Genomic DNA, 8,718 nt, shown 5'->3' on the forward strand with positions numbered 1-8,718 from the left:
GTTTGAGAGCCGCGTCCGGACGATGAGGCACTGTCTTCCGGATGGTCTCACGTCTGCTGCAAGTAATTTTCATATAGAGGCTCCGCGCGTCCGGACCAGGAGGATGGGCGTCCGAACAGTCAATCTGATGCACTCAATTTCCATATCTGATGCACGCGCGTCCAGACCATGCTATTTGTCGTCCGGACATCTGGAATTTGAATTGCGATACTTGCCTTATGGATGATTGCGTCCGGACGGGAATCCACGTCGTCTGGACGGTTGCAGCAATCTTCCCATATTTGTGTTTGGAAAGAAATCCTAAAACTTGATCGAACACTGAGGGTTGTCCGGACGGGCTGCTGAATCGTCCGGATGGATGCAAGCATCAGCAGTTCGAAGCTTCTCGACACAAAGGAAGGTCCGAACGGGAATCCAAGTCGTCCGGAGGGATGATGCTTTAGTCTAATGTGCATCTAGACGGTATGACACGTCGTCTGGACGGTTGATGCATTGGACAGCTAGGCGTCCGAACGGTATGACACGTCGTCCGGACGGCTGGCAGGAAATCGAATTTTCTGATTTGTAAACTGTGCAGAATCTTCTGGAACACTTTTGAATAGCGGAATCCTTGATAAAAAGTATCTTTACAAAGAAGTGATTTTGTCCAACAGAATGTGGCCAATTACAAACTAACAAACTCCCCCTTTGGCCATTTCTGGGACAAAAATCACTTGACCTGTTAAAAATACAATCCTGGTCCAAAAAATAAAAATTACTCCCCCTTTTTGTCACAAAGGGACAAAGGGTAAAACAGAGTAATAAAAATAACCACATTAAAAATTACTCCCCCTAACGGTCTCAGAAGGACCAGGGTAAACAGAGTAATATAATCCAAGAGTTTAACACAAGTAGCAAAATATAACACAAATGTCTCAAAAACTGAAAAGACAACTACAAAACAAAAAGAAAGTCAAACATCCTCGGCCATCGGCGCATCGCCCTCGTCATCACTACTGGATGGGTGGTGGAACTTGAGGCACTCCCGGAGGTCCAGCTGGTTTTTCTCTAACCGTAGGTTGATGGAGTGAACCTCCTGTTGCATGGTAGAGATAGACTGCTACATACATAACATAGACAGCTGGATGGAACTCATGCCCCCCTGGATAGCTGCCAGAGCCTCCATAATCTGAGAATAGCTGACATCCGGATGAGGTGGAGGGCAGTCTGGGAAGATGAAGCCACACTCGGTATGCCGACAGGAATAGGAGGAGGCGGGGGCACATCATCGTCATCCGGATCATCTCTCCGCAGCTGAGCATTTGACTTCATCAGCGTCTGCTTGCTGAGTGGATCCTGGATCTTCATCTTTGGCTCGCCAACAATACTTATGCCTGACTGTAGAATAATCTGAGTGAGCAGGCAGTCGAATGGAAGACCGGTATTGCTCTCATCACGGGCCTCCAAGATAATGCCCAAAATATGCTTGCACAGGCAGAAGGGCAAGCGAAGATGAATGGCGTAGACAAACTGAGCTCTCTTCAAAATCAGGTCATTGTGCTTGACAACGGACCATAGGTTGTGCTGGACAATCTTGGCCAGCATGCGGTGGGGGGCTGATAAGGCACCGATCCTGATGGTGGTGGCGTGCTCCTCTCCCTGTGGAACTGTGTGGAAGAACTCTCGGAGATCTTCCATAGATGGAGGCAGTACCATCTCATTGTAAGGGCTCGCAGATATCTGAAGAACAGGAACTCCAATGACCTGGCTGATGATCTGGGGATCAACAATGATAATATGCCCAAGAACAATGGACTGAAGCACCAACTCGCGGTCATCGTCCTGCACCACTTCTAGGTTGGCATAGAAAAGTCTCACTAGCCTGGTGTACACAACACAGGCGCAGCTTTATAGATATCCCAGTGATATGTCTGGATAGTGTCATGGATACTATCCAGAGGAGCCACCATAATATCAGAACGGACCACATTCTGCTCCGTAATGACTGGGCGGTCCATAATTTTGGCTCTAAGAGCTGCCCTATCTCCCTCTGTCTTCTGGCGAACTCTGTGCTGTGGACTGCCTGCAGACATGATTCTGCAAAAGAAACCAACAAGATTTGCCAAGACAAATAATCCAAAAATATTCTTATTAGGTCACAAAAATTTGAGCATTATAACGGCAGTAAACAGGACTTTTCTAAAAGTACAGACAAAAAATGTCATACTGTAGTCCCCAAAAATACTACCACAAATAGTCTCAACACAGCAGATATCACACATATGCATCTCATAATCTCAACAACATTCCCAAAGAAATCAATATTCTAACAGTTAAAAATAAACTGAAGAGAAAAAGACTAGAAAAATACCTGGAATGTGAGATTAATGCACAAAAAGACAAGAAGGAGCAAGATAATGCCAAAAACTCGCAAGAAATCACTCACTAGGGGCCAAAAGAAGACTTTTTGGTGGGGTAGGAAGAAAATGCAGCGACCAAGGTATATATAGAGCCTGTGGGGTCCCCGTCTGGACGGATCATTAACACCATCTGGACGCACGCTACCTCAAAAATATGCGAACAAGTCTCGCACGTCCGGACGAGTAACCTAACCGTCCAGCCGTTGGTGCCACGCGGTCCGGACATGAACAGAACCGTCCGGCCGAATGAGCTACCCCTACCCGGACGCCAAGAGAGATCGCCCGGACTCCAAGAGAGACCGTCCAGACGCTTCACACTGAAAAGCAGAAAATTGAAAAAATTTACAGAATTTAATTTTTCTCAAGTCAGTTTCAGAACACACATGTATAATCCACTGATAACACAATCAAAGAGCATCTCAAAACTAAGCAGAGATATAAAAGAGAGTTGAGAGTTCAATCAGCACAAATATTTTCCTATACACAAAAAATTTAAATAGACAACTCATCTCAGGCAATGCGTGTGTGTGTCAAGACTTTACCCACAAGGTATGACTGTAACTGATATGACAGAAAGCAACCAGATTTTCTAGACAAGAGAGAAAATCAGTGAAAGATAACTCGAAAGTCAAACCTTATAACTTACTAGGGCCTAGTCACCCTCATCTGATACACTCCTCCTAAGATGCAGCACACAATTGTTTTACTTGTACCATGAAGGACAAGGTAAATTTTTACTTGCACATAAAGGACAAGGCATATTGCAAATTCAGCACATAAGCAGTGAATATACAATTAGAGCGTAGAATTCATAAGTTTTATTGCTTGATTCTTATGGTGCTGCAACCTAAAGAGAATGCCAAAGTTTTTAGGTTCTAGGTTCAACTAGCATGTGGTCAATTTGGCCATCTTATCAAAGACCTCTTCACTTATCCAAAAATTATAGAAACAAAATATCAGAGAAGGGAAGATGTACCTTTAGGGAAGTCTTGGATAGTGCACATTTTCATCGCAAGAGGAAAGAAGCTATCCAATTTTTGCATATACAGGAAAACACTTGGCAGATGTAGTCATAAATTCTCAATCATATCTAAGCAAAGTAGATTAATGCATAACGAATTGACATATCAAGTGAAAACACATGCAATATCTGATATGCTAAGAGAAAAAAAAATATCCTGCAAATTCTCCCCAAATTTTTTTATTATTATTATTAAAAAAAAAACATGCAATATGGCAATAACATCATATGCAAGGCAAGATCAAACCTGTGTAAGCTCGATGATGCCAATACAGAAAAACCGTCGCTCGACCTGCTTTTTCTATCTTCCCCAACAAGTACTTGCAAAGTTCTTTCAAGAAAAATAGAGGGTAAAACACAACTGGTTCCTAGATTGCATACAAAATATAGCAAGTAAGATGAGCAAACAAACCTGATGCTGTAGGATTAGGAACCAAATCCTAGGCATGAACACATGTACCTGCTAGGTGCATCTGTTCCTCCTCATGGGGTGGCTATCCTTCTTGACCCAAGTCTGCCTTCCTGTGGGTGGTTGCTGGCAAGACTTCATTTACTGACCCATTCACTCCATCATGCTCTGCATCTAGATAGGTGGCTCACTGTGGTATTGATCTTCTTCCACCTTCTGAGGCCTTCTAAATTGCTTAGATTTAGTCTTTGAGGTTCCACTACGATTGGCTGGTACAAATCGTTGCTGATGCTGCTGATGCTGAGATGGTTGGAGCCTAGGTGCACGAGACCAATGAGCTTGATATTGAGGAGCTTGATACCTTGGTGCTTGCCTCCATGGAGCTTGGTAAGGTGCTTGATACCTCGGAGTCTGATGCTGGGTCTGAGGTCTAGTGCCATGATTAGCTTGTTTGGGCACTTCTTTCTTGGCCTTGGCTTTCTGTGCTTTCAGAAGGGAGCACTGAGGACAAACATGCCCACTTAGACCGCAATGATGGCATATAGGAGATATTCTTATGGAATGGGGCTTCTGAGTGCCTGGAACATCTCCAATGATCTTGTCCTTTCCTTTATCTTTAGTAGTGGGAGGAGGCTCTGGGACTGCAGGTTTCACAAATACAGTCTTTGAAGTAGAGGGAACATCAGAAGAGGGAGCTACATACTCGAGACCAGTCTTGTTAGTTGGTTTCTTCTGAATAGACAGCATGCGAGTCAGCTTTTCATTAGTGACTCGTTCTAATTGGAGCTGAGTCTCTAGCAGCTTTTCCTCTAACTAACGAGTTTCTCAAGTAGCAATGAACTTTTCTCAGTTTGTAGATTGTTCAAATCATAAATATGCTGCTTTCGACCTTCCCTCAGCTTTTCATACTCTATGTCTTGTAAGCCTCCTTGAGCTCTTCCCCATCATCACTATGCTCCGAGTAATAAGAGTCTTTCTTCTCAATGAGTGGAGCTACAAAGGCCAGAAATTTCTCAAACTCAGGAGCTTCTTCTTCTGACTCATCACTAAGAGTCACATTGTAAGCCTTCCCCTTAAGATTCCCGCAATCGGCTCGGATATGCCCAAAACCTAAGCATTCATAACATTTGGGCCCTCTGGGATCCTTCTTTTCTCCTTCCTCATGTTCAGCTTCTCTGGGAGGTTTCTTCACATTTTCAGAAAACTTCTTGAATCGGTCGTCTCTCATTAGTCTTCTGAAATTCTTGGCTAACATAGCCACAGCTTTTTCTTCCTCCTCAGAGTCATCTCCAGATGAGGCTTCTACCTTTTTCTTGGAAGCCTTCAAGGCAATGGTCTTTAGCTTCTTGGCCTAGGGCAGGGACAGCTCATAAGTTTGAAGAGATCCCACCAACTCTTCAATCTTCAATTCTTCTAGATCATTGCTTTCTTCAATAGTAGTCACCTTGATCCTGAAACACTCAGGCAAAGATCTTAGAATCTTTTGGATGAGTTTTACATCCGAGATAGGCTTCCCAAGACTCACCATGGAGTATCTCAGGTCACTCATCTTGGAGTAAAACTCTCCAAATGTCTCTTCTTCCAACATCTTAATTTCTTCAAATCTGGAAATCAACATTTGAAGTTTGGCAGATTTTACAAGTTTAGCGCCTTCATAAGTTGTTTCCAAGATTTGCCACGCTTCTTAAGCAGATTCATAGTTTGAAATTTTTGCAAATTCAGACGGTGAAAGTGCTTGACATAGAGCATAGAGGGCTTTAACATTAGAAAGTCGTGCGTTTTTCTGAGGGACTAGTTCAAGCGTTGTATCCTCTGGTTTAGTCCAACCAGTTTCAACAATACTCCAACAATCAATAAATTTTAAAAAGAAACGCATGCGAGCTTTCCAATAGCCATAGTTCGTGCCGTCGAAGGCAGGAACAGTATTAAGAGTTTGAAACATATTAATAAGAAAAGTCAAAAATAACACTCAAGAAATAAATCTTAACAGAGTGTACCAAGCTCTGATACCAATTGAAAAATAGAATTGACTTCTAAAATAAAGCAAGTGTGTGTATGTGCAATGTGTTAACAAAATAATGCAAAAAATAAATAACAAAAGATTTTTGTTAACGAAGTGGAAACTCAAGATGAGAAAAACCACTCCGGGGCAGCCAAACCTAGGATATCCACTATTCAGAAGACGAGACTAGTTACAAGATAGTAGCACTCACATACCCCTGATGCAGTGGTCGTACCTTGCACTCTAACGTGTAGCTTAACACGAACACCTCCCAACTAGGTCTCCTACCTGAAGGGCTCTTCAATGGAATCATTTACCTTATGGCCAACCCCTAAGGTAAACTTCAGTTTAAGCGCAGCAACAGCACACACAGCAACGGCTTCAGAGAGATCAACTCAGCTCAATAACCTCATAATATAACTCTCTAAGCACTAGTGGAATTCAATACTGAATTCTTGCTGTTCTCAAGCCTAGGGGCCTCTATTTATAGGCTAACAATTCAAATGAGCATCTGGCTTGATAAAACTAGGCACTGTCCGGATAGACAACTGTGTGACCGAAATTTCAAAAATTTCGCTGAAGATCTTTCTTGTTTGAGAGCCGCGTTCGGACGGTAAGGCACTGTCTTCCGGACGGTCGCACGTCCGCTGCAAGTAATTTCTATATAAAGGCTCCGCGCGTCCGGACCAGGAGGATGGGCGTCCGAACGGTCAATCTGATGCATGGAATTTCTATATCTGATGCACGGGCGTCTAGGCCATGCTGACTATCATCCGGATGTCTGGATTTGAATTGCGATACTTGCCTTATGGATGAGCGCATCCGAACGGGAATCCACGTTGTCTGGACGGTTGCAGCAATCATCCCATATCTGTGTTTGGAAAGAAATCCTGAAGCTTGATCAAACACTGAGGGTTGTCTGGACGGGATGCTGAATTGTCCGGACGGATGCAAGCAGGAACAGTTCGAAGCTTCTCGACACAGAGGAAGGTCCGGACGGGAATCCACATCATCCGGACGGATGATGCTTTAGTCTGATATGCGTCCGGACTGTATGTCACGTCGTCCAGACAGTTGATGCATTGGACAGCTGGGCGTCTGGACGGCTGGCAGGAAATCGAATTTTCTGATTTGCATATTGTGCAGAATCTTCTGAAACACTTCTGAATAGCGGAATCCCTAATAAAAAGCATCTTTATAAAGAAGTGATTTTGTCCAACAAAATGTGGCCAATTACAAACTAACAAAATACATATCCACGTAGGACACATGCCATAAATAAAATACCTAAAATGCAGACTACCCATGAGTCTGTGACTTATGACTGTCGCATTGTGCTCCAATCATAACATCCCATACGCTAGGTGGATGAGTCAATATTTATATCCGCAAAACCTGCAACCAAATCATCAATGTCTGCACGGTTGCGGGGGTTGCCGCTTCCGTACAGGTGGAAATATGAGGCCACCATCTCCATATAAAACATACTGAGACCTCAGTGATATTAAACTAACTGAGTTTTTGCAATGAACCATCTTTTCCTTTTTAGTCTGGCACACACTATAACAGCTACCAATTTATAAACTTTTGTTTGAAAACCCCCATATCTGATATAGCGAACACCGACTATCAGAAAACATTTAAAACATACTATGTAGCTGGACTCATATGTAGAAGTTCCAATGGCTTGGAAGAAACTACGTATACACCCACCTACAATAATAGTTTTATGCTGGTAGCTCAAATGCACAGAGATCTAACATTATTAACTGTGATATCACCGTGCCTCAAGGCATTACAACTTCATGTCTATGCCACATAGTTGTCCATGCGGCTACTAGAGTGAAACTCTGATATACAAGCACTTCTTACTAATGTACCACGACAATCCATCTACCTACTCCCAAGTCACACTGATATCCCGACCAATAATGTCACATCAAAGTACACCAAGCTTAAAACATGTTATCTCACTCTTTAGTACGAGCTTACTATCATTTCCGAATATGGTTTACACCGAATCCTAGGGCATTACAACTTTATGTCGAAGGCACATAGTTGTCCATGCGGTTACTAGAGTGAAACTCTGATATCCAAGCACTTCTTACTCATGTACCACGACAATTCATCTACCTACTCCCAAGACACTGTATTACTCATACCGAACAATGACAATACCCTTGTACGTCCAAGCTCAATGTTCTTAAATCGTGCAACTAGACGATAGCATGATTTAAGAAGTACCATTAAAACTCTTAGGCATACTAATTCCTCTAGCGTAAAAATTACAATATTCTATATCATGAAAACATTACACAATTGAAATCATGTTATATATGCTATGCATGCTATTGTGCTGCTGTTAAACTGCTGAATTGAGCTGTTAATGGCCTGCTGCTGGGGTACTGCTGCATTACTGCTAGGTTACTGCATACTTTATGCTCTATGCTCTTTGCTTGACTAGTAAATATTGTCTTACTGTATCATGCTGATAAATCATACTTTTCTAAACATTTTAATATTTCATCCAAAACATGCAACACACTGTACTATGTTCTGAAACTATCCTTAACATATTTGAACATACTCTAAATTACTCAAATAAAGCAAAACAGATATATTTAACATACAGTTGGTTCGGATTTATAAAACAACTTATATATTTTCAATTCTATAATATATACAAATAACAGTTTCTCAGTGATTAAAATATCACCTAGCTGCACGGATATTAAGCACTATGTCTCCTAGACATAACCTTGCAATGTATCACTGTGGAATAACACATTGCACTATTTAGTACATTATATAATTAACACCTTAATTAGCACTTGAATCGCTCAAGGCTAAACCATTGGCAAACCCATAATATTTTAAAGGTTCCAAA

The sequence above is a fragment of the Alnus glutinosa genome, chromosome 14 (assembly GCF_958979055.1).
Source record: "Alnus glutinosa chromosome 14, dhAlnGlut1.1, whole genome shotgun sequence".
In the NCBI taxonomy this organism is placed as follows: domain Eukaryota; kingdom Viridiplantae; phylum Streptophyta; class Magnoliopsida; order Fagales; family Betulaceae; genus Alnus; species Alnus glutinosa.